At 39.4% G+C, this 24,966-nt stretch overlaps 1 long non-coding RNA gene across 4 annotated transcripts in view; it reads right to left on the bottom strand.

The window, feature by feature from the left end:
• The window catches only part of LOC117405670 (uncharacterized), a 121,690-nt gene that overhangs the window by 76,216 nt on the left and 20,508 nt on the right, over nucleotides 1-24,966 (bottom strand). For all 4 annotated transcript variants that reach the window (XR_009329300.1, XR_009329299.1, XR_009329301.1 and 1 more), the window contains one exon: nucleotides 24,580-24,648. This is a non-coding gene — a long non-coding RNA (uncharacterized LOC117405670). The remainder of the gene's footprint in view (nucleotides 1-24,579; nucleotides 24,649-24,966) is intronic.

The following is a 24,966-nucleotide window of genomic DNA, read 5'->3' as shown; positions in this document are numbered from 1 at the left end:
ATGTTGTTTTTCTGTCGTTTATTCCTCCATCAGATGGAATTATACAGCATGAGAATACATTATTATTATTATTATTATTATTATTATTATTATTATTATTATTATTATTATTATTCTCTCTTTCTGTATATTCTTGATATAAAAATAAATTAAAACAATTTTTAAATTTGGATGCATCCTAATAATCCAAATGAATAACAGTAATGTATGTTTATATTTCTTTATCTAAATGTATCTTTTTCAACCAGCAGATTGTAAACAGCTTCATCTTACAATGAATTGTACATGATTCATATTTTTCATTTACAGAATGTGCTTATATTATTAGTCCAGCCATGTAAAATAAAAGTGTACAGAACATGAAACTAGCAGAGCGAACAGGGTAATATGAAAGTATATGAAAATAAAAGACTTCCTTTAATTTAAATGATAATTCTTTATTAAACAATGTTTTACACTGAGACGAAATAGGCTAATAGGCTTAAAACATACATAATACTTTAAGTCATCATTTTTTTTTTTTTTTAGCAAATAAACATCTTTATTTTCCTTCATGTGTTTAATATCTATTCATGCAAGGTTGTTTGTGTATATACATGGTGAGCTGCTGTACAGATGCAGTGTAATAGCTTACTGCAGCTATTCGTTTTGGAGAAGAGAACGCTTCGGGTTCGTTCAATACATTTCCATCTCATCTCAGTTAAGGACAAAGATGAAAGCCACGAGTCCCACAGGTGGAAGAACCTGATTCATGAGGCTGCTTGCTCTGCTCTTCCTGTGCAAATCAATGCACTCATTTAACTGCTAAGCTCACGGTCATTTCTATTCAAGGAACAACTGTCTCACGAGCCATGCAAAAAAAAAAAAAACTATTAATACATTTTTATTGTGTTGTTCAGAACTTATTTAATTTGAGTGTGTGTGTGTGTGTGTGTGTATGTGTGTGTGTGTATATATATATATTTGAAGTATATAAACATAATTATTTTGAATATAACAAGACCTTTTAATAAACATTGTATATAACAGGACCTCCTTTCACAATTTAATAATAACAGTTTTAAGCATTAGTACAAACACTTTACAGACGAATGCTGGAACAGTAGTAAATATGAAACATGTGTCTTTACACAGAATTGAATATTTTCCCAGCTTGTAAAGAAAGGGATTGAAAAGGGGCTTCTCTGCACAGAAACCCAGGTATAACTTCTCTCCTGACCGCAGCGCAGCACATGCCCTGGTGTTGAACAGTTTGAAATGCTGAGTGCCATGCAAGAGCCTCTAAACAAGGGACTCCACAGGAGCTGCACAATCAGCCCTCCTTTGTTTTCACACGGCTTCGTCTGCAATCATCAAAGCTCAGGGTAGGAAGCTTTTTAAACAGCAATTAAAAGCTTTCACAGTACGGGACCCTGCATGACAGGCTTCTTTCTCCTTTATCACACTGGCTTTTCTGTTACTATCATGGTAACCATATTCATGTGTGTTTATTTTCATGGCTACATATTCCTCTGTTTAAACAGATGCCTTAAAGGGTAAATGTGCTAGCTGCGGCCATGCTCATAAAGCAATTCACTAGAAATATAACTGCAAACACACCGGGTTCCCTCCCTGACGAGCGCACAGGCAAAGGCAGCTTTGTGACGGGAATACAATAAAAGCATCGTCTCAGTGCCAGCGAGGAACAGCGCAGTTATTCTCTGAGCAGTTCTTTGATTATCTTGTGCATCGTTAACATTGTGTTTTTTTTCCATTCAGACAATCTGCATTTGCCCTTGTACTTGTTGCTAAAGAGTGTCCGGCTGTCCTAACCACTGTAACAAAGCAAAGGATCCTTTCCGGCTGATCAAATTGTCATTAACTATACCTAATAGAGCACCGCTATGTAGATTCTGCAGAATTAGAAATGTGAATCTACAGTGCAGCCAGCCAATTGTAATAATATTTCAATCATAAACTGAATAAGGCTAATGTATTTTTGACAGCTTTATGAAAAAGGACAGCGATTTGCTGTGTTTATATTGCGTTACGAGGAGCCTTGTGAAAACTTCAGTATTAAAAGCAATTTCAGCTTCCCCATATATTCGTTAACAGAAAAATTAATTAAGTGAAATTGACTGTATTTGTATTTCAAATCACACAGAAAACTTTGATCACTCTCAAAAAAAAAACATGTTTTATCTGAAGCACCAGAGCAAACGTTGAATCTATGCAGCGCCTACCCATCACATCTCTGTCTTAACTGAATGACACCAGAATGGGGTCGATAAAACAGAACAAGAGGCCGCTTTGCATTTCCACACTCACTAATTCTCCCTCACTGCTTTACTCCAGCCGCCAGCGTGATCGGAAAGCATAAACAAGGGGTCATTGTGGGGAGATGCATGAACAAGGCCAGCAAACAACAACAATAACACAAACCTCATAACCGACAAAACCAGAAAAAAGTCAGTCAAAGCAATAGCCTATTGTGGGACGCCTTACTTTTAAAGGGAGAGTTAAAACACACTCACACTCATAGACACACACTCACACCCTCACAGACACACACTCACACACATAGACACACACTCACACACACTCACACTCACAGACACACACACTCACACTCACACTCATAGACACACTCACACACACTCTCTCACAGACAGACATACTCTCGCAGACACACACTCAGTCTCACAGACACTCACACTCTCACAGACACACACTCACACTCTCACAGACACTCACACTCTCACAGACACACACACTCACACTCACACTCACAGACACTCACACAGACAGACACAGACATACTCTCGCAGACACACTCAAAGACACACACACACACACACACTCACAGACACTCACAGACACACACTTATACTCTCACAGACACACACTCACACTCTCACACAGACACTCACACTCACACAGACACACTCACAGACACACACACACACACTCTCACACAGACACACACTCACACTCTCACACAGACACACAGACTCACACTCACACACACTCGCTTTGTTTTCTTTTAAGGATACATTTGGAGTATCCAGTCCACTGCACATATTTCAATATGACCCCCACCCCCCCCTCCCTTTGTCTTCCCAAACGAGTTTTCCTCTTTGACTGACTGACAAGCATTTGAGGTGACCTTCTAGCTGGAATGTGCAAGTTATACAATACAGCCCAGGCCCAGCTGCGTTTTCCTTCTGCATTGAGCGCAGAGATCTCCTGATGCATTATTTATAACTTCATCACTGGGTGAAAAGCGAAGGTTGACACAGTTATGAGACTCTGCCTCTCCTCCTAAACTGCTCTGGCCTTGGCCTGCCCTTGATTACACAGCAAAGCCCAGCACAAATCAAACACACCCGTCTCAATGCAATGCCTTTACAACCCAGTCACTTCAGTGCAGTCTCATTATCACACAGCCCATCTCAATGCAATGCCTTTACAACCCAGTCACTTCAGTGCAGTCTCATTATCACACAGCCCATCTCAATGCAATGCCTTTACAACCCAGTCACTTCAGTGCAGTCTCATTATCACACAGCCCGTCTCAATGCAATGCCTTTACAACCCAGTCACTTCAGTGCAGTCTCATTATCACACAGCCCGTCTCAATGCAATGCCTTTACAACCCAGTCACTTCAGTGCAGTCTCAATATCACACAGCCCGTCTCAATGCAATGCCTTTACAACCCAGTCACTTCAGTGCAGTCTCATTATCACACAGCCCATCTCAATGCAATGCCTTTACAACCCAGTCACTTCAGTGCAGTCTCATTATCACACAGCCCGTCTCAATGCAATGCCTTTACAACCCAGTCACTTCAGTGCAGTCTCATTATCACACAGCCCGTCTCAATGCAATGCCTTTACAACCCAGTCACTTCAGTGCAGTCTCATTATCACACAGCCCGTCTCAATGCAATGCCTTTACAACCCAGTCACTTCAGTGCAGTCTCATTATCACACAGCCCGTCTCAATGCAATGCCTTTACAACCCATCTTGTTAGTTCTCCAAAATTAGCTATTGGTGCAAAACTTGCAGTTTCCATGTTCAGTCTTGAACTTTCCCGAAGGTAAGAGCTAAGGAAACACTATAAGGAAACACTATAAGGTCATCTGAGCTGGTGCACAAACCGCATCTAAATAAACCATAACAGTACCCCACTGCAAACACTTTAGAAGACCAGATTACAACCAAAATACAAATGAAAAACAGACCAAAGTCTAATTAGGGAACTGGGGAATGAGCCCATATCAACACTGCAGAACTTTTATAAACTACAGTGTCTTTATTTCACACAAGCATCCAATCTGCTTGAAAACCGCAGTCTCTCGTTCACACCTGCTTCTGCACTAACCACTAGGCTCAATGAGGAGATTCACAATGCCACAGGCTCTGCCCCTCCCTGTTTGGGGTCTTGCATCGCCATTGACAATGACACAGCCTTCCCAGAATTGCTCTAGTAACTTGTGCACAGACTCCATATTCTGGGGTTCAGTCTGGCACCACAGGCGTCAGCGTAAAGGAATATCCCCTAGAAATTGTCCTGAGGGCATCAGATGATTCGAGGGCATTCGCCAAGCACTCCCACCTTTCACTTCCAGAGCTCGGCAACTCTACGAAATTAAGCCACCCTGACCCTAACCCAACCCCAACCCTAAAACCGAACCCTAACCATTAAGAATCATCTTTCTAGGGGTTATTCCTTCGTGCTGTCCACAGGCGCCCTGCAGAACAAGAACTCAGCTCACAGATAACTGACTCTCGCAAGTGCGCTCGCTTGCTATGCCTGCTGTATGCTGGAGCTAGGTTTTACCAGCATGCACTGCACATCCGAGTTGAATACTGCTGCACTGCTCACTTCAAGTTGAAACCAACTTGCTACTACAATGTAATATATTAGACTCGGCTTTTGGTCATTATTTACTATTTCCATATCTATAATGGAGGTATTTTATTTTATAGAAATAAGTAAAGGACTAGTAGATTGTTACATCATTAACTACGTAGTAAATGACATCACGAGCACATTAATAGACTTAAATAGAAGTAAATGAGTGTAGTTACCATGGCATCAAAAGCTGTAAGTGCCTCCACTGTTTGTTTTCAAACACACTTTCCCTTGACAAAGGTATGCTAAACATACCCAAACGCTGTGAAGCTGGCTCTCTGGTGCAAACACTTTAATTATATACGGTATATTGTGCTTCCTACAGTTTGTATTGTATGGTATGAAATATGTATCCCCATACAATAGTGTCCACACAGTGTAACGAGTAATTGTAAATCTTGTGTTGTCAGTGGTTTAGCAGGGTTTGTATACTGTAGCCTCGGATTTTCCCTGCATTCTGAATCACTTTGTATACTTTTGTCCTAAGTGTAAATAAGGGGTCCTAATATTGAATGAAACTTACAAATATTTTAAATAATTGTCTTATTTTAAGAAACAGCTCTCAATATGTTTCCTAGTAAGCAGATTGTATATACTTGGCTCAATCATCATGCAGTGCATGAATATATATTTTAAAGATAATATATTATAGAATATATATTTTATATATATTATAGACCTGGTTAGACACAACTGCTTCTACTAAACCCAAGTTTTATATGATTTTCAAAGTTGTACTAGTGCGATTAAAAATGTATACATTGTAAAGTGAATGAAAGTGAATTTGTTTATAGAAAGCATCGTTCCCAGGGTCTGCTACAGACGATACAACCCGATGAAATAAAACCCCCAAATCCCAGCTTGTGTTTGTGAGGCATGACAAAAGAAAAGAACATGTAATTAACCCAAAACAAAGCCTCAAACCGCCTAATTATGTGCAAGTATGTTAACAGCTTCCATTTACATAACAAGAGGGTAGGCGCTCCGGAGTGCGCTTCACAGATCTGCAGAACAGAAGCTGTTAATCACTGATTGCAATCCCGTTTCACTGGAGCGCAGGAATATTACACTGTATGAGCAAGGCTACATGCTGCTTCCTTTCAAATGCATTCTGATAAGCAAACAAAACCCATGCCCTGCTAGTAATTACACTATTTAAAAAGAACCCCAGTACGTCACATTCATGACCATGCGTTATCAGGGTTACACACGCCACTGTTTCAGCAATAAGAAAAGACGTCCTTTTTGCATCATCGCAGTTGCAGTCTTGCTTTTAAAGAGCAAATTCTGACACCAGTTTCATTGTCTTTTAACTAGATTTCAGTCTCGAAACGGAGATTGAAAATGAAGCCCCACAATACCACAGTTTAGAGATGCATTAAATCATCAGCTTCCTTCTAATCTGCAGTTTCCTACAAAAAATAGTAATCCAGTTATTTCATTAAGAAAAGACCGAATAAAGCGTCTACTGAACAAGGCTACACGTTTGCATTATTTTCCTAATAAATAAATATAACAGGACCAAAACTAACAGTCTTTAATGTATCAAAACATTGTACAAATATATATATATATATATATATATATATATATATATATATATATATATATATATATATATATATATATATATATATATATTTTAAAAGCACACTTTTTTTTTTTTAAGACATATTCGGTTGTAATTTTGTAATTTAGTCAAATACACACGTTACATACTGTGCATTACACACACACCTACACACACACAGCACATTTATCACAATCAAAATGGGATCCAGCGTTGATGATACTGTGCATGTACCTCAGCAGCCTCCAATGGCAAAACCACAACGATATACCCTTAACAGAACACCTGAAAAAAACCCTTTCAACACAAAGAGATGCAAGGAAGCATGTTTCTAATCAAATCACTGAAACAGAAGAGGAAAAAAAAGGCAATATGACTATTAGGTCAGAGGAAGACAGATATTCACACTGAAATGAATGATCATGCTTAATGTGTTTAAGCATGAACTGCATAGTGAATAAACATAAGCAGCTGATTCACAGCAGGCGCATTTTCATATAACCGGACAGGTGTCCACATGACTCCTCTAACACAGCAGCTGTACTGTAGTGTACGGTAATTAAACACAGTAACAGAGTTAAACAGTACAGTAATCCACATGTAATAGCATGTTTAATGGGATTAATACAAACCCCACGTAAAGACATTACGGATATATATATATATATATATATATATATATATATATATATATATATATATATATATATATATATATATATGAAATGTGTTTATTTAAAATGATACATGTTTGCTCAGACTGTATTTATTTTGCATTACTAAAAAAGCATGCGAATGTTTGTGTATGAATGTCAGTGAATATACTGTGGATCAGTGTTATTAAATCCTGCTCTACAAAAACATGGGCTAGAGCGGTATCCATCAAGACTAATCTAATATACAGCCAAGTCCCCATCGCGGAGGACTGCATGTGAAGATGCAGCGATTTCATACAGCCATACAACGTGACATGTGCAAAATGAGCACCATGAAACCTCTCTCTCAAAGGCTTAACGATGAGGGACTGGAAAACCAGCCGGAGAAAAAGACCTGAGTGCGTGAGCCGCCTGCCCTTATTCTCAGCATCACACCAATATCAAGAACAGGAGACCAGGTCTGCATTTCACTTTGCACAGGAGCTACAATGACACTGTTTGTGTGTGTGTGTGTGTGTGTGTGTAGATATTATATATATATATCTACACACACACAGACAGCACTTCTCAGATTAAACGGCTGAGTGTTAAAACTTGCTAATACAGTACCATCCAGTATTATTTAAAATAGTCCAATAGCATTTAGTATACTGTGCAGGCATTCTTGAAGTACTGTCTATATTCAGTATGTGAGAAATGATCCAGCAGAGGCTTCACCTCAAACAAGCCTTCACTGCTGCGCAATAACAGATTCTGTACCCAGCTGAAGGAAAATCTTTTTAAAATGATTTCTCGTTTGTTTTTTTCTACATTTTATTTGTGGTGTCACATAAGCAAAGGTTAAAGTGTGAGAGAAAGAGGCAACGTCCGCAGAGGTACTGACGGCTTCTTCAAATTCAAAATGCTCAATAAAAACATTGACATGAAGGGAAATAACAACGACAAAAAACATGTAAGACGAGGCAGTAAGAAAAAAACAAACATGCAGTTCTATCACAGTTCTGATAGGAAGACTTGATTTTATTAACAACAACAACAACAACAATAATAACAACAACAACAACAATATTATTATTATTAGTATTAGTATTATTAGTGTTATTGTTGTTATTATTATTATTATTATTATTATCAGTATTAACAACAACAATAATAAGATCAGATCCCTCTCCCCCTCCCCCCTCCCCCTCCCCCTCCCCCTCCCCCTCTCCCTCCTTCCCTCTCTCTCCCTCTCCCCCTCCCTCTCCCTCCCTCTCTCCCTCTCTCCAGCCAGCCCTGGCTTTGTGCAGACTGCAGGAATGTGCTTGCTTTTCATTTCTTCCTTTGTGTCTGGCTCTTTGGCCCTCACAGGCAGTGTCTTAAGCCATGCAGGGTCAGGGCAAACACAGAGCAGCATTCATGGACAGATCAAGTTTATGTGAGAATCTGCTCCTCCCTTGCCCTCAATTTCCATATGAATTGTTAATAAAATCTCAGCCTGAAAGTGCATGATCCCATCTGCAGGGAAGTCATGCAGAGAATCACTGGTTCCCAAAACACAAACTGCTTTATCTCTTGTGTTTTTCATCCCTGCTTCTGCGTTCGTGGGAAATGAGCTTGGTCACCCCCCCCCCCCCCTCCAGCTGAACCCCAGCTCCCACACCACCAGCGCCAAGAGCACCCACCCCCTCCCCCTCTCCACTCCCCCCCCCCCCTCTCCAGTTGAACCCCAGCTCCCACACCGCCACCAGAACCCTGACCCCCTCCCCTCCCCTCCCCCCAGCTGAACCCCAGCTCCCACACCACACCACCACCAGCACCCTGCCCCCCTCCCTCCAGCTGAACCCCAGCTCCCACACTGCCACCAGCACACCTGGCTTCTCTCTGCTTGTAAGAGCAGCTTGCAAAACAAAACAAAAAGGCAAGCACAGACAATGAGAACTCCTGACAGACTGCACTGCTGCACCCCATCAGCCAGCAATCTGCTGTTGAGAGCGATTTCAGGCAAGTGAAGATTACAAATTAAAAAATAATGAATTGCTAGCTAGCTGCTACTGTACAACATCATGGAAGCTTTGCTTTATTTTTTTCTCTCCCCTCATATAGACAGCATCAGCATATTCTATGTATCTGAAACAAAACAACAACAACAACAGCAGCAGCAGCAGAAATAAAGACGAAGCAAAGAGACAGCAGATCTCCTACCCTAATGAACTTGGTTCCCCTCTTATACAAGCACCAGGATAGGAGGGGCTGAGCTCCAGGAGTCCCGAGATAGGAGGGGCTGAGCTCCAGGAGTCCCGACACAAGCACCAGGACAGGAGGGGCTGATCTCCAGGAGTCCCGGGATAGGAGGGGCTGAGCTCCAGGAGTCCCGGGATAGGAGGGGATGAACTCCAGGAGTCCCGACACAAGCACCGGGATAGGAGGGGCTGAGCTCCAGGAGTCCCGACACAAGCACCGGGATAGGAGGGGCTGAGCTCCAGGAGTCCCGAGATAGGAGGGGCTGAGCTCCAGGAGTCCCGACACAAGCACCAGGATAGGAGGGGGCTGAGCTCCAGGAGTCCAGACACAAGCACCAGGATAGGAGGGGGCTGAGCTCCAGGAGTCTCGACACAAGCACCGGGATAGGAGGGGGATGAGCTCCAGGAGTCCCGACACAAGCACCGGGTTAGGAGGGGGCTGAGCTCCAGGAGTTCCGCGGGCGACTCCTGACCTCACCGCACTCTTACTGGGCCTCCTGTTTCTCCAGGCTTTAGCTCCTTGTAAACTGTTTTAATATCAAACATGTTTCAGAGGGACGGGCTGATGAATGAAAACATGAAACTCCAGCTTGCCCTTTGAGGTGGGTATGAAGAGGAGCAGGCGGTCAATTAAAAAGGGGTAAAGAAAACATTTCAAAACTGAGCGGCCGAGTACCGGGAGGGGTTAAGGCTGGGGGGGGTTGTATTGAAGGAGTGCTGTACAGTGCTATTGAAGGAGTGCTCTACAGTGCTATTAAAGGAGTTCTGTACAGTGCTATTGACATTAAAATGACCAGCAGCTATAGACAGATACCAGCACAGCTATGCTCGTTTCACAGCGAGGCTTCAGTAGGAAAGCTGGGCGAGGAGATCCTTGTTTTTCTGTATTAATTCTGAAATGCTCGTTTCACAGTGAGGCTTCAGTAGGAAAGCTGGGCGAGGAGATCCTTGTTTTTCTGTATTAATTCTGAAATGCTCGTTTCACAGCGAGGCTTCAGTAGGAAAGCTGGGCGAGGAGATCCTTGTTTTTCTGTATTAATTCAGAAATGCTCGTTTCACAGCGAGGCTTCAGTAGGAAAGCTGGGCGAGGAGATCCTTGTTTTTCTGTATTAATTCTGAAATGCTCGTTTCACAGCGAGGCTTCAGTAGGAAAGCTGGGCGAGGAGATCCTTGTTTTTCTGTATTAATTCTGAAATGCTCGTTTCACAGTGAGGCTTCAGTAGGAAAGCTGGGTGAGGAGATCCTTGTTTTTCTGTATTAATTCTGAAATGCTCGTTTCACAGTGAGGCTTCAGTAGGAAATCTAGGTGAGGAGATCCTTGTTTTTCTGTATTAATTCTGAAATGCTTGTTTCACAGTGAGGCTTCAGTAGGAAAGCTGGGCGAGGAGATCCTTGTTTTTCTGTATTAATTCTGAAATGCTCGTTTCACAGCGAGGCTTCAGTAGGAAAGCTAGGTGAGGAGATCCTTGTTTTTCTGTATTAATTCTGAAATGCTCGTTTCACAGCGAGGCTTCAGTAGGAAAGCTGAGCGAGGAGATCCTTGTTTTTCTGTATTAATTCTGAAATGCTCGTTTCACAGTGAGGCTTCAGTAGGAAAGCTGGGCGAGGAGATCCTTGTTTTTCTATATTAATTCTGAAATGCTCGTTTCACAGCGAGGCTTCAGTAGGAAAGCTGGGCGAGGAGATCCTTGTTTTTCTGTATTAATTCTGAAATGCTCGTTTCACAGTGAGGCTTCAGTAGGAAAGCTAGGTGAGGAGATCCTTGTTTTTCTGTATTAATTCTGAAATGCTCGTTTCACAGCGAGGCTTCAGTAGGAAAGCTGGGCGAGGAGATCCTTGTTTTTCTGTATTAATTCTGAAATGCTCGTTTCACAGCGAGGCTTCAGTAGGAAAGCTGAGCGAGGAGATCCTTGTTTTTCTGTATTAATTCTGAAATGCTCGTTTCACAGCGAGGCTTCAGTAGGAAAGCTGAGCGAGGAGATCCTTGTTTTTCTGTATTAATTCTGAAATGCTCGTTTCACAGCGAGGCTTCAGTAGGAAAGCTGGGCGAGGAGATCCTTGTTTTTCTGTATTAATTCTGAAATGCTCGTTTCACAGCGAGGCTTCAGTAGGAAAGCTGGGCGAGGAGATCCTTGTTTTTCTATATTAATTCTGAAATGCTCGTTTCACAGCGAGGCTTCAGTAGGAAAGCTGGGCGAGGAGATCCTTGTTTTTCTATATTAATTCTGAAATGCTCGTTTCACAGCGAGGCTTCAGTAGGAAAGCTGGGCGAGGAGATCCTTGTTTTTCTCTATTAATTCTGAAATGCTCGTTTCACAGCGAGGCTTCAGTAGGAAAGCTGGGCGAGGAGATCCTTGTTTTTCTGTATTAATTCTGAAATACTCGTTTCACAGCGAGGCTTCAGTAGGAAAGCTGAGCGAGGAGATCCTTGTTTTTCTGTATTAATTCTGAAATGCTCGTTTCACAGCGAGGCTTCAGTAGGAAAGCTGGGCGAGGAGATCCTTGTTTTTCTATATTAATTCTGAAATGCTCGTTTCACAGCGAGGCTTCAGTAGGAAAGCTGGGCGAGGAGATCCTTGTTTTTCTGTATTAATTCTGAAATGCTCGTTTCACAGCGAGGCTTCAGTAGGAAAGCTGGGTGAGGAGATCCTTGTTTTTCTGTATTAATTCTGAAATGCTCGTTTCACAGCGAGGCTTCAGTAGGAAAGCTGGGCGAGGAGATCCTTGTTTTTCTGTATTAATTCTGAAATGCTCGTTTCACAGCGAGGCTTCAGTAGGAAAGCTGGGCGAGGAGATCCTTGTTTTTCTATATTAATTCTGAAATGCTCGTTTCACAGTGAGGCTTCAGTAGGAAAGCTGGGCGAGGAGATCCTTGTTTTTCTGTATTAATTCTGAAATGCTCGTTTCACAGCGAGGCTTCAGTAGGAAAGCTGGGCGAGGAGATCCTTGTTTTTCTATATTAATTCTGAAATACTCGTTTCACAGGAAGGCTTCAGTAGGAAAGCTGGGCGAGGAGATCCTTGTTTTTCTGTATTAATTCTGAAATGCTCGTTTCACAGCGAGGCTTCAGTAGGAAAGCTAGGTGAGGAGATCCTTGTTTTTCTGTATTAATTCTGAAATGCTCGTTTCACAGCGAGGCTTCAGTAGGAAAGCTGGGCGAGGAGATCCTTGTTTTTCTGTATTAATTCTGAAATGCTCGTTTCACAGCGAGGCTTCAGTAGGAAAGCTGAGCGAGGAGATCCTTGTTTTTCTGTATTAATTCTGAAATGCTCGTTTCACAGTGAGGCTTCAGTAGGAAAGCTGGGCGAGGAGATCCTTGTTTTTCTGTATTAATTCTGAAATGCTCGTTTCACAGTGAGGCTTCAGTAGGAAAGCTGGGCGAGGAGATCCTTGTTTTTCTGTATTAATTCTGAAATGCTCGTTTCACAGCGAGGCTTCAGTAGGAAAGCTGGGCGAGGAGATCCTTGTTTTTCTATATTAATTCTGAAATGCTCGTTTCACAGTGAGGCTTCAGTAGGAAAGCTGGGCGAGGAGATCCTTGTTTTTCTGTATTAATTCTGAAATGCTCGTTTCACAGCGAGGCTTCAGTAGGAAAGCTGGGCGAGGAGATCCTTGTTTTTCTGTATTAATTCTGAAATGCTCGTTTCACAGTGAGGCTTCAGTAGGAAAGCTGGGCGAGGAGATCCTTGTTTTTCTGTATTAATTCTGAAATGCTCGTTTCACAGTGAGGCTTCAGTAGGAAAGCTGGGCGAGGAGATCCTTGTTTTTCTGTATTAATTCTGAAATGCTCGTTTCACAGCGAGGCTTCAGTAGGAAAGCTGGGCGAGGAGATCCTTGTTTTTCTGTATTAATTCTGAAATGCTCGTTTCACAGCGAGGCTTCAGTAGGAAAGCTGGGCGAGGAGATCCTTGTTTTTCTGTATTAATTCTGAAATACTCGTTTCACAGGAAGGCTTCAGTAGGAAAGCTAGGTGAGGAGATCCTTGTTTTTCTATATTAATTCTGAAATACTCGTTTCACAGGAAGGCTTCAGTAGGAAAGCTGGGCGAGGAGATCCTTGTTTTTCTGTATTAATTCTGAAATACTCGTTTCACAGCGAGGCTTCAGTTGGAAAGCTGGGCGAGGAGATCCTTGTTTTTCTGTATTAATTCAGAAATGCTCGTTTCACAGCGAGGCTTCAGTAGGAAAGCTGGGCGAGGAGATCCTTGTTTTTCTGTATTAATTCTGAAATGCTCGTTTCACAGTGAGGCTTCAGTAGGAAAGCTGGGCGAGGAGATCCTTGTTTTTCTGTATTAATTCTGAAATGCTCGTTTCACAGGGAGGCTTCAGTAGGAAAGCTAGGTGAGGAGATCCTTGTTTTTCTGTATTAATTCAGAAATGCTCGTTTCACAGCGAGGCTTCAGTAGGAAAGCTGGCCGAGGAGATCCTTGTTTTTCTGTATTAATTCTGAAATGCTCGTTTCACAGCGAGGCTTCAGTAGGAAAGCTGAGCGAGGAGATCCTTGTTTTTCTGTATTAATTCTGAAATGCTCGTTTCACAGCGAGGCTTCAGTAGGAAAGCTGGGCGAGGAGATCCTTGTTTTTCTGTATTAATTCTGAAATGCTCGTTTCACAGCGAGGCTTCAGTAGGAAAGCTGGGCGAGGAGATCCTTGTTTTTCTATATTAATTCTGAAATACTCGTTTCACAGGAAGGCTTCAGTAGGAAAGCTGGGCGAGGAGATCCTTGTTTTTCTGTATTAATTCTGAAATGCTCGTTTCACAGCGAGGCTTCAGTAGGAAAGCTGGGCGAGGAGATCCTTGTTTTTCTGTATTAATTCTGAAATGCTCGTTTCACAGCGAGGCTTCAGTAGGAAAGCTGGGCGAGGAGATCCTTGTTTTTCTATATTAATTCTGAAATGCTCGTTTCACAGGAAGGCTTCAGTAGGAAAGCTGGGTGAGGAGATCCTTGTTTTTCTGTATTAATTCTGAAATGCTCGTTTCACAGCGAGGCTTCAGTAGGAAAGCTGGGCGAGGAGATCCTTGTTTTTCTGTATTAATTCTGAAATGCTCGTTTCACAGCGAGGCTTCAGTAGGAAAGCTAGGTGAGGAGATCCTTGTTTTTCTGTATTAATTCTGAAATGCTCGTTTCACAGTGAGGCTTCAGTAGGAAAGCTGGGCGAGGAGATCCTTGTTTTTCTATATTAATTCTGAAATGCTCGTTTCACAGTGAGGCTTCAGTAGGAAAGCTAGGTGAGGAGATCCTTGTTTTTCTGTATTAATTCTGAAATGCTCGTTTCACAGCGAGGCTTCAGTAGGAAAGCTGGGTGAGGAGATCCTTGTTTTTCTATATTAATTCTGAAATGCTCGTTTCACAGCGAGGCTTCAGTAGGAAAGCTGGGCGAGGAGATCCTTGTTTTTCTGTATTAATTCTGAAATGCTCGTTTCACAGCGAGGCTTCAGTAGGAAAGCTGGGCGAGGAGATCCTTGTTTTTCTGTATTAATTCTGATATGCTCGTTTCACAGCGAGGCTTCAGTAGGAAAGCTAGGTGAGGAGATCCTTGTTTTTCTGTATTAATTCTGAAATGCTCGTTTCACAGCGAGGCTTCAGTAGGAAAGCTGAGCGAGGAGATCCTTGTTTTTCTGTATTAATTCTGAAATGCTCGTTTCACAGCGAGGCTTCAGTAGGAAAGCTGGGCGAGGAGATCCTTGTTTTTCTGTATTAATTCTGAAATGCTCGTTTCACAGCGAGGCTTCAGTAGGAAAGCTGGGCGAGGAGATCCTTGTTTTTCTGTATTAATTCTGAAATGCTCGTTTCACAGCGAGGCTTCAGTAGGAAAGCTGAGCGAGGAGATCCTTGTTTTTCTGTATTAATTCTGAAATGCTCGTTTCACAGCGAGGCTTCAGTAGGAAAGCTGAGCGAGGAGATCCTTGTTTTTCTGTATTAATTCTGAAATGCTCGTTTCACAGCGAGGCTTCAGTAGGAAAGCTGAGCGAGGAGATCCTTGTTTTTCTGTATTAATTCTGAAATGCTCGTTTCACAGTGAGGCTTCAGTAGGAAAGCTGGGCGAGGAGATCCTTGTTTTTCTGTATTAATTCTGAAATGCTCGTTTCACAGCGAGGCTTCAGTAGGAAAGCTGGGCGAGGAGATCCTTGTTTTTCTGTATTAATTCTGAAATGCTGGTCATTTTAATGTCAATACAGCGAGGAAAGCTGGGCGAGGAGTCGGTTTATATTGTTCTATCCTGTGCTCATAATTTACTGAATACTAATATAATGAATATTGTTTTAGTGCTAGTATTTAGATAACTGTATTGAATATTGTAATTATGTGACTAAACACTGCCTATTATTATTATTATTATTATTATTATTATTATTATTATTATTATTATTATTATTATTATCATCATGATAATAATAGCCTGGTAGGATGATAGCCTAGGCTTCCTGAATACATTTTAGAAATTGCAAAAATATTTGATATGCTTAGACAAGCTGCATTAAAAAGAAAAGACTTAAATAAAGCATAATGTTACGTGATAAATAATAAAAACACACACTTCTGTATATACACAATAGGTTGACGCACTTATTTCAGAGCTGAAATAATTCCTTAACCACTATTATTAAAAAAAAATACACATTTTAAAGATGCTGGAAACCTCTCCACTGAACTAAACACGCAGGAAGACCAGGTGTGGTATTTTTAAAGGATTTCTAATTATTAACTTTGGATGATTTACCTGCAGCTTGAAATACCCCAATCAATAATAACAGTAAAGAATGCAGTTAATGTGAGGAGGGTGCGGGGTGATCTAATGAACACAATCCTCTGGGTGATAGCCATGTCTGGAGATGACGTGCCTCCAGACTGCCATTACATGTGTATGGCTAATCAATACAGTAATCCCACCCGTCACACAGCGGTGCAATACAACAGGGACGACCTTCTCACACAGCATCGGAAAAAACAAAACAGTGACATCTGCACTGGAGCACCCGATCGTGCTGGGATGCACTGCCCCCAATGAAAACCCTTAGTAACTGCTCGACAGCGCAGTGCGGTAGCCCTGATTAACCCTGGAATGGCATCAGGTCTGCTCAGCGCACGTTCTTCACAAGTCCCGCTGTGAGAAATGCACCTTCTTTAACCCTGTCGGTCCTCAATTATCTCTGTCGAGCTGAAGAATGCAAAATTAAAGTGATATCATTCAAAAAGGAGCTCCTTTATTGAGCATACAAGAGAATAGGACAAAACAGCGCTAAAATACTGAAAGTGTTAATCCATATACTGTATCCTGCATCCCAGATTAATTCACAACACTAAAATACTGAAAGTGTTAATCCATATACTGTATCCTGCATCCCAGATTAATTCACAACACTAAAATACTGAAAGTGTTAATCCATATACTGTATCCTGCAACCCAGATTAATTCACAACACTAAAATACTGAAAGTGTTAATCCATATACTGTATCCTGCAACCCAGATTAATTCACAATACGGAAAACATGAACCAGGTTTAATTACAGAAACACTGATTGATCTGTAGCATCATTTTGGGAGCGTTCTAGATTTAAGCGCCTTGCTTTCTCATTACAGCACAGCGGACAGACGATAGTGCCTGTTGTATCCCAGGTTACATGGCTGTTCTTTATGTATCATATTTAATCAGAACCTTATCCAGTGTGCTATCTGTACACACAGCTTTCTTAATTCATTCACGCAATCCCATCCATTTCACTCTCTTACTGTTACATTGATGTGTTTCAGATGGTACATAGAAAAGGGAAGTTTATTTATACAAACCAGGTATTTACTGTATGTTTAAAAATATATGTGTACTAAATATACCTTAAGGGATTTTCTTTCTTAAAGGGAAAATATATATATATATATATATATATATATATATATATATATATATATATATATATTTGAATGGTATTATATTTTGTTAGAGTCCCATGAAATTTTTATTTTTTATAATTTTTCATTTTATTTTTCTTTTTCGTTTTATTAGATACACATTAATAAAACAACTCAAATAGATGTATATCAATAATAGTATACATCATGTTTTAACTACATGCAGATTTTTTATTAAACATTCGTTTTTTTTTTATTTATTTTTTTACATTTTGACATAAACAGACCTCGCACAGAAAAATAATTTAGTTCCCATAATTTCTCATTAGTGGCAGTAACGGTAACGTACAGCCCCCCACTCTTTAATTAAAAAAGACGACAGGATTTGTATTTCAATCCCATTGCACTGAAGCAGCATACAACAAGCTTTGGCCATCCCACAATGCAACACTCAGTGCCAGGAAGGCGTAAGTTAAACTAGATTTTGCGTCTTTATGTCTTTATGTTGTGTCTTTATTACTTTCTTACTTTATTCACTGCAGTTTGAGATTTCAGTTAGGTCCCTTTGGCACTAGATAGATCTCATCTATAGCTTTCATTTGTATAATATGCCATTTTGACAGAAATGTCACTCACACCCCTCTGGTTCTGAGCCCTCAATTTGCTCCAACGCAAAGTTTGCACCACTTGAAATAAAACAAATAATTAGCATACTAATACAAAACACAAGCAAACCAGACATATTTTCCCCAAAAGGAAAAGGAATTAACAGCTAATGCTTAACGACGGTATCTTCCCAAACTACTCGCTCCAAATCATGCAAAGTCAGAGCTTCCATTTCCCGTCAGACCGTGTCTATGGTAACGGCTGAGCCTTGACAACTACGATTTATATATTTGTTGTATAAACCTCCCAAAAGTATTTTTTGTATAAACCTCCCAATTTAAAAATGTCATTCTATGTTTGCTTTATAATGATTTTTCGTTTTCTATGTTGCATTTCGTTATATAATATCGCATTTTGTTTTATTTCGTTTTATATGTTGCATTTCGTTATATAATATCGCATTTCGTTTTATTTAGTTTTATATGTTGCATTTCGTTATATAATATCGCATTTCGTTTTATTTCGTTTTATATGTTGCATTTCGTTATATAATATCACATTTCGTTTTATTTCGTTTTATATGTTGCATTTCGTTATATAATATCGCATTTCGTTTTATTTCGTTTTATATGTTGCATTTCGTTATATAATATCGCATTTCGTTTTATTTCGTTTTTTATGTTGCATTTCGTTATATAATATCACATTTCGTTTTATTTCGTTTTTTATGTTGCATTTCATTATATAATATCGCATTTCATTTTATTTCGTTTTATATGTTGCATTTCGTTATATAATATCGCATTTCGTTTTATTTCGTATTTGTGAAAAACACGGGGCTCTATATATTGTCATCCATTAAATATCGCATACTGCATCTCTAACATTATTCGAGATGACAAGCAGACGGAAAAAGCCTACAGGCATCATTTCATTAGCTGTTTTTTGAATTTATTTTTTGGTGTATAATCCTTTAGCACTCAATAGCAAATTGAATCGGTCCCCCGGCTGCCCCCCCAGACTGGTCAATAGGAAACCAGACATCTAATTACTTCACACCCAGCAGCTGTACTGCACACACAGCAGCAGCAATATCAAGTTTCCTGTTCCCTCTTTATTGCTTTTAAACCTGTCTCTGAAGAGCCCTTTAACCCTGCACTCACTCACTCACTCACAGCAAGGCTGTGTTGTGTGTGCGCTGCTATGGTTTGGATCACTCAGTGCATCGCACACATGTAAGGTGCAGTTTCTTCTCCATTCCCCTCTCGTACAATCTCTTTAAATCTGTTCTGCTTTGCATTGGGTGTAGGGTCTGAATGTCTTTAGCATTAAAGCATGCATTATTTTCATCGTCCCCTCCACCCGGGCTTCTCTAAATACACAGCTACTGTAGAGAAGGCTTTCACAACATTGCAAAACCACATGTGTGCACTGAAACACTGAAGGCTGACACTGTGTCTGGGTGAAATGTGACAACAGAGAATGTGATCACATGTGTGCACTGAAACACCGAAGACTGACACTGTGTCTGGGTGAAATGTGACAACAGAGAATGTGATCACATGTGTGCACTGAAACACCGAAGGCTGACACTGTGTCTGGGTGAAATGTGACAACAGAGAATGTGATCACATGTGTGCACTGAAACACCGAAGGCTGACACTGTGTCTGGGTGAAATGTGACAACAGAGAATGTGATCACATGTGTGCACTGAAACACCGAAGGCTGACACTGTGTCTGGGTGAAATGTGACAACACAAAATGTTTCCAAAGCGTTGCAGTTGAAAAGTAGAAGAAAAAAACAAATACAGAATCTTTCTGGAAACCATATTTAAGTATAGGGAATAGGTGTGCCATGGTTCTTATACACCATTATGAATTTGGAGATGTATTATAAGAAATAAATAAGAATGCGGTTTCTATTGGCAAACAAGACACATGGGAGCAGTTTTAGAAGAGGAGTTTAAAAGTAGAAGATACAGATCCCCATCATGTTTGAACGAGGTATATCCTGTACACTGCCATACACTGCCACTTCAAAACACACACCATATTCCCTTTGCTAACCCGCTGCACATCAAGATGTCAATGCATTCGATCACTGCTTCCAAACTGCAGAAAAAAAAGAACAAAAAATACAGTGTTCCAGAATTATTAATGCTCCTACGTTTCCCATGTCAGTGTCAGTTCTGCATGGCCCAGACCAGTAATGATTCAGTTCTCATGGCCCAGGCCAGTAATGATCACACGAGCTTCCAGGACGCTGTCCTTTAAGTAATGCAGGAGAACATATCATTCTTTTACTTATCCCGACTCTTAAAGGTCAAAAAAGCCTTACGGTCATTGCAACATTGAAACCATGTGTTCTACAGCTTCTGGAATAATGTAGTAATCCCCAGCATATTTTCGTGCATGAAGAATTGATGTCAATATACATGTGTCTTTACCATATTACATTATAATATAAAGTGGCTTCTACGTTTATTGCAAACAGTTTTCAGGTTTCTCTCTGTGATCTTCAAGGACAGTGCTATGGCTTACAACCAGCCATAAAAAGGATCCATCATCGCAGCATGTCTTATAAAACAACATTATTACGGGAAACAGATCTCAGTAAAGGGAATGCGGCTGAAAGATTAAATATGGAACTTATTTACTATAAGCCAACATTCATTTCGGGCTTTATAATAAGAAACAGTGCAACCCTTCTCATGGCCAGAATAAAGAGCTGAAAGTCATTTTACAGAAGCAGTTCCAACCTAAAACAAAATGCACTCCACGTTTGTAGACTTTTGAAAGCACATATTATTGAAAGAAATGCTTCAGTATTTATTCATTTAGAATCGGGTGAACACCTAAGAACAAAAACCCAGTAATAGCTTTTCAAGACCAATGCAAGGCTACATGTTAATGTCTGTTTCAGTACCACAGGCTGTCCACTCGCACCATGTCTTCTTGTAACAGAAACATTTTCTAATGAATTCAATTACATTTTTCATTCCAATTTTCATCAACGAAAGAGAACTTTAATATATTAGAGTAAGGAAAAGCAAGATTTCATTTTCCAGAACATCACACACCTACACAGAAAAGCATACTACATGCACTTCAATATGCGATTACTATTTGAATGAGAGAATGGGATAATAGTTTAGTTTAAGGCAAATTCATAAATCTTTTTTTTTTTTTTTTTAATTATTATTATTATTGGGAATCCCTAAGGCAGAAGATCTTTAATTATTTAACATTTTCAAGCTATAACATTTTTTTTATTATTATTTTGGTATGAAAACAATTCTGTAGGATTCCCCAAATTGCTTTCCATTTTTCCAGTTTAACTGCTCTTAATGTCTACAGCACACACTGCAGTGCCCCTTTGTTCACCAGCCAGTATATTATCACTCGTTTAACAGCTTTAGTGTTGCTTGTCCCCCTCTGTATTTTTCAAACAGCAAAAAGCCCTTCAATTGAAAACACCACACGGTCTTCAGAAACACGCACACAGAAACCGACCCAACACAGCATGCGCTGCGGAGATGAAACACAAAGAAAGACTTCTCCTATTTAACTCTTCTCTTTCTATTGTATGCATGCAACATAATACAAACCAGTTAGGCTAAATCATCTTCCAATTATTAGTATCATTCAAGATAACAGTAATGGATTGAACCAATTAGTCGTTAGTCATTTCTAGCAATTAGATATGTTTAATATAATCAACATTTTAAGAAATTAAGTTGTAATCATACTGTATGTAATCCAAACAGACAAATGGGATAATAAAAGAGCCAGCTGTCCAACGTTTCGATATGTTGTACACATCTTTCTCAAGGGAGCCTGTGTTTGAATCAAAACGTTGGAGGTATTTATAGGTGTTTGACGGCATGAAAACTACTTGTTATTGTTTATATTCAAATCCATGATTTAATCTTACATGATGTAATGGAGTTCTATATATTGTGACATCATTTTTACTTCTATCTTTGAATCTGTATTAATTCTAATTAACATTACTTTATAGAAACTTTTTATATTATCATGCAATGCTGGCTCTGAGGATCAGTCTTGATTTGGCCTCCCCAGCGAATCAGCGTGCACAACTTTTGAATTAATTTTGTTCATATATTTATTTAAATGTTATTTATTTATTGGAGTTAATTAGTTCATTCTTTTCTGTTGAGTCCCGCTGGCATAATCGTGTTCAGTCTATTTATCCATTTACTTTCTTTTCTTCTTCTATTATTATTATTTATTTCTTAGCAGACGCCCTTATCCAGGGCGACTTACAATCGTAAGCAAATACATTAAGTGTTACAATACAAGTAATACAATAAGAGCAATTGTCTAATCTTGATACTAATCTTGAATGATACTATGTCGCATTGTCTAATTTTAGCTGTTCTAATACTACAAACTTTACATCATTTATGTCATGTCCTTGACTGGTGAAGTGCTGTACTATTGGTTCATTCATTTTTTTATTTCTAATTAATGAAAGGTGGTTCTGAATTCTTTTATTATTATTATTATTATTATTATTATTATTATTATTATTATTATTATTATTATTATTTATTTATTTCTTTGCAGACACCCTTATCCAGGGCAACTTACAATCGTAAGCAAATACATTTCAAGTGTTACAATACAAGTAATACAATAAGAGCAAGAAATACAATAACTTTTGTTCAAGTGTGACAAACCACAATTCAATAATACAGCAGATAATAGTGATAGTTACATCAGGATATGATTAAATAGTGATAGTTGCATCAGGATATGATTACATACAAAATACTACAGATTAAACACTTGGCAGATTACAGTATTCTGAAGTACAGGATTAAATGCAGTAAAATAGGGGGCAGATAAGAGCAAAATAAAGCACATTTATTTTATATAAAGTTGTTCCAGTCTCTCCAACATATTTTATTTCATCACATTTTTCACAGGCTATTCCATAAATAACATTGCTATTTTTACATATATATCTAGATAGATAGATAAATAGATAGATAGATAGATAGATAGATAGATAGATAGATAGATAGATAGATAGATAGATAGATAGGCAAAATCGAGGTTGTTAAAAGTTAATAACAATGTTTACTGTTAACTTTTAATCTTAATAAGTTACAGCTGGAATTTTAGGTTTTAACAAAAGATAAGGAAATATAAGCTTGATTTTATTTACAGCACAAACAGATATAATGAGGGTGTTTTAGCTTCCGGCCGACGCTCATGTAATAAGCCTGTGATTGAATGAGTCTGTGCATGAGCCCTGATTCCTCCCAATTAAACACATTCCTGTAGCACAAGGGGGAGAGTTAACCCCTCTGCCAGCGACTAGGGGGCTGTCCTTTTGTCTCTTGCTAAAATATTTGTCTTTGCCCATTGTGTCTGCAATCCCTGCGAAAGCCCCGAAGTCGTCTCTCTGTAAAAACATTTAATAAAGATCACTTCCGATCTCGCTCCCCATCCCTCCCCAACCCAGCACGCCGGTCAAAAGAGATCAAGGCAGTTAGGAGGGCCCCACCGTCTGCAAGCAGGGCAGAAGCAATGTCCCGCGGCTCAGAAACAAGGGCCCCCCACTGGCTGGTAATGGGAGGAAGTGATCTCCTCCTGATTAGAGACTGCAACCAGACCAGCAACACATGCACTTGAGAGCTTCAAACAACAGAGGAGCCCCAGCCATCCTCTTCATTCTCTCACACAAGGACCTGCTTTACACAACTACTAATGATCAAGAACCCTGTCTGTCAACCTTCCTGCAATTACTGGACTAGGGAAAAACCAAACATTCACCTCCACTTACTATACAGGCCTTCTATGACACAGCAGGAGGGCTTTGGCATTGCTGGGTGTAATTGTACCATGGTTAGTTTCTATGCTTTCCTTTCTAATGCACGTATGGTCTTTATATGCAGTCTTGGCAGGGGGGCGCTGCTGCTACCCCACGAGGTTCAAATGAACAATTTAAATCATTTCTGAAAATGAAAACTAAAATAAAAAAGAAGATGCTATAAAAAGGTGTTATTAAAAGCCCCAAAGAAATGATTTCGAGATCATATTTTATAATGAACTGCATCGAGCTGCTTATTAAATATTCTTCAGGAATACTTTTTTTTCATAACATCAAAGTAATCTGTTACTTTATCTGAAATAACAGTGACCATGTATCTAAAATATCCATCTTACTGCACACACACACACAATCTGCAATATTCCAGGTGATACTGTAGAGCTGGGAATTTAAAAACAGAAAAACTGTTCTGTAAATGGAAAACAAAATACTAGAATGTAGCACTAATGTGCATCCAAATGTATTTAAAACAAAAACCTCTATCCCAAAGCGATGGGGCCAATAATTAGACTTCCTAGGTATGGCTGGTTATTTCTAAAATACTTTTTGTAGTGATTTTTTGTCACTGCAGGATTTAAAACAGCCAGACTTTGGTTTAAGTGCGAAAGATAAAGCACAGCCTCTGTTTGTCACTGCTGCCACAGTGTAAAAGTCTGTAACCACACTGTCTCGCTACACACATGCACCTTGGTTTCATTACACGGAGAAACGCAGTGCAATAAATGTGCCTTCGACCTCAGAATCTTCCCATCAAAGAATATCCTAACTTTTAATTGCATAAACACATTTTGGATTTTTAGTAAAGAATTAATAATAACTGAACCATAAAAACAGCTCAAATTTGATTGCAATATGTCCTACAGAAATAAACACTCCAGAACATGCATGTAAAATTCATAAGCATATCACTTACCATGTAGTAGCAATTATTCATCATGTTGGGCAAGCTTTCTGATCGCATGTGAAAATCCAAGTGATGTACCTACAAATGATAACACACGTTTTATATAAATAAATAAATAAATAAATAAATAAATAAATAAATAAATAATATTTAAAACAGTAAACTTCAATGACTATATGTATATATTAGAATTAAACAAATTGTAATACACGCAGTATAAATTAGCTAAATCTCTTCTGAAGACTATCATTATCCAGATCCTTGAAATCTAAATTGCATCTAAATAATTCAGCCCACGAATCACTGTTCTAATTGTAGTTTTGCAGCTACAGTTTTCCATAAGTGCAAATATTTTGATCTGCATTTTTAAATCACGAAGAAGAATATAAGAATATA

Source organism: Acipenser ruthenus, chromosome 8 (genome assembly GCF_902713425.1).
Source record: "Acipenser ruthenus chromosome 8, fAciRut3.2 maternal haplotype, whole genome shotgun sequence".
Classification (NCBI taxonomy): Eukaryota; Metazoa; Chordata; class Actinopteri; order Acipenseriformes; family Acipenseridae; genus Acipenser; species Acipenser ruthenus.
Note: the sequence above shows the minus strand (reverse complement) of the source record. Positions and strands in the feature narration are given on the sequence as shown.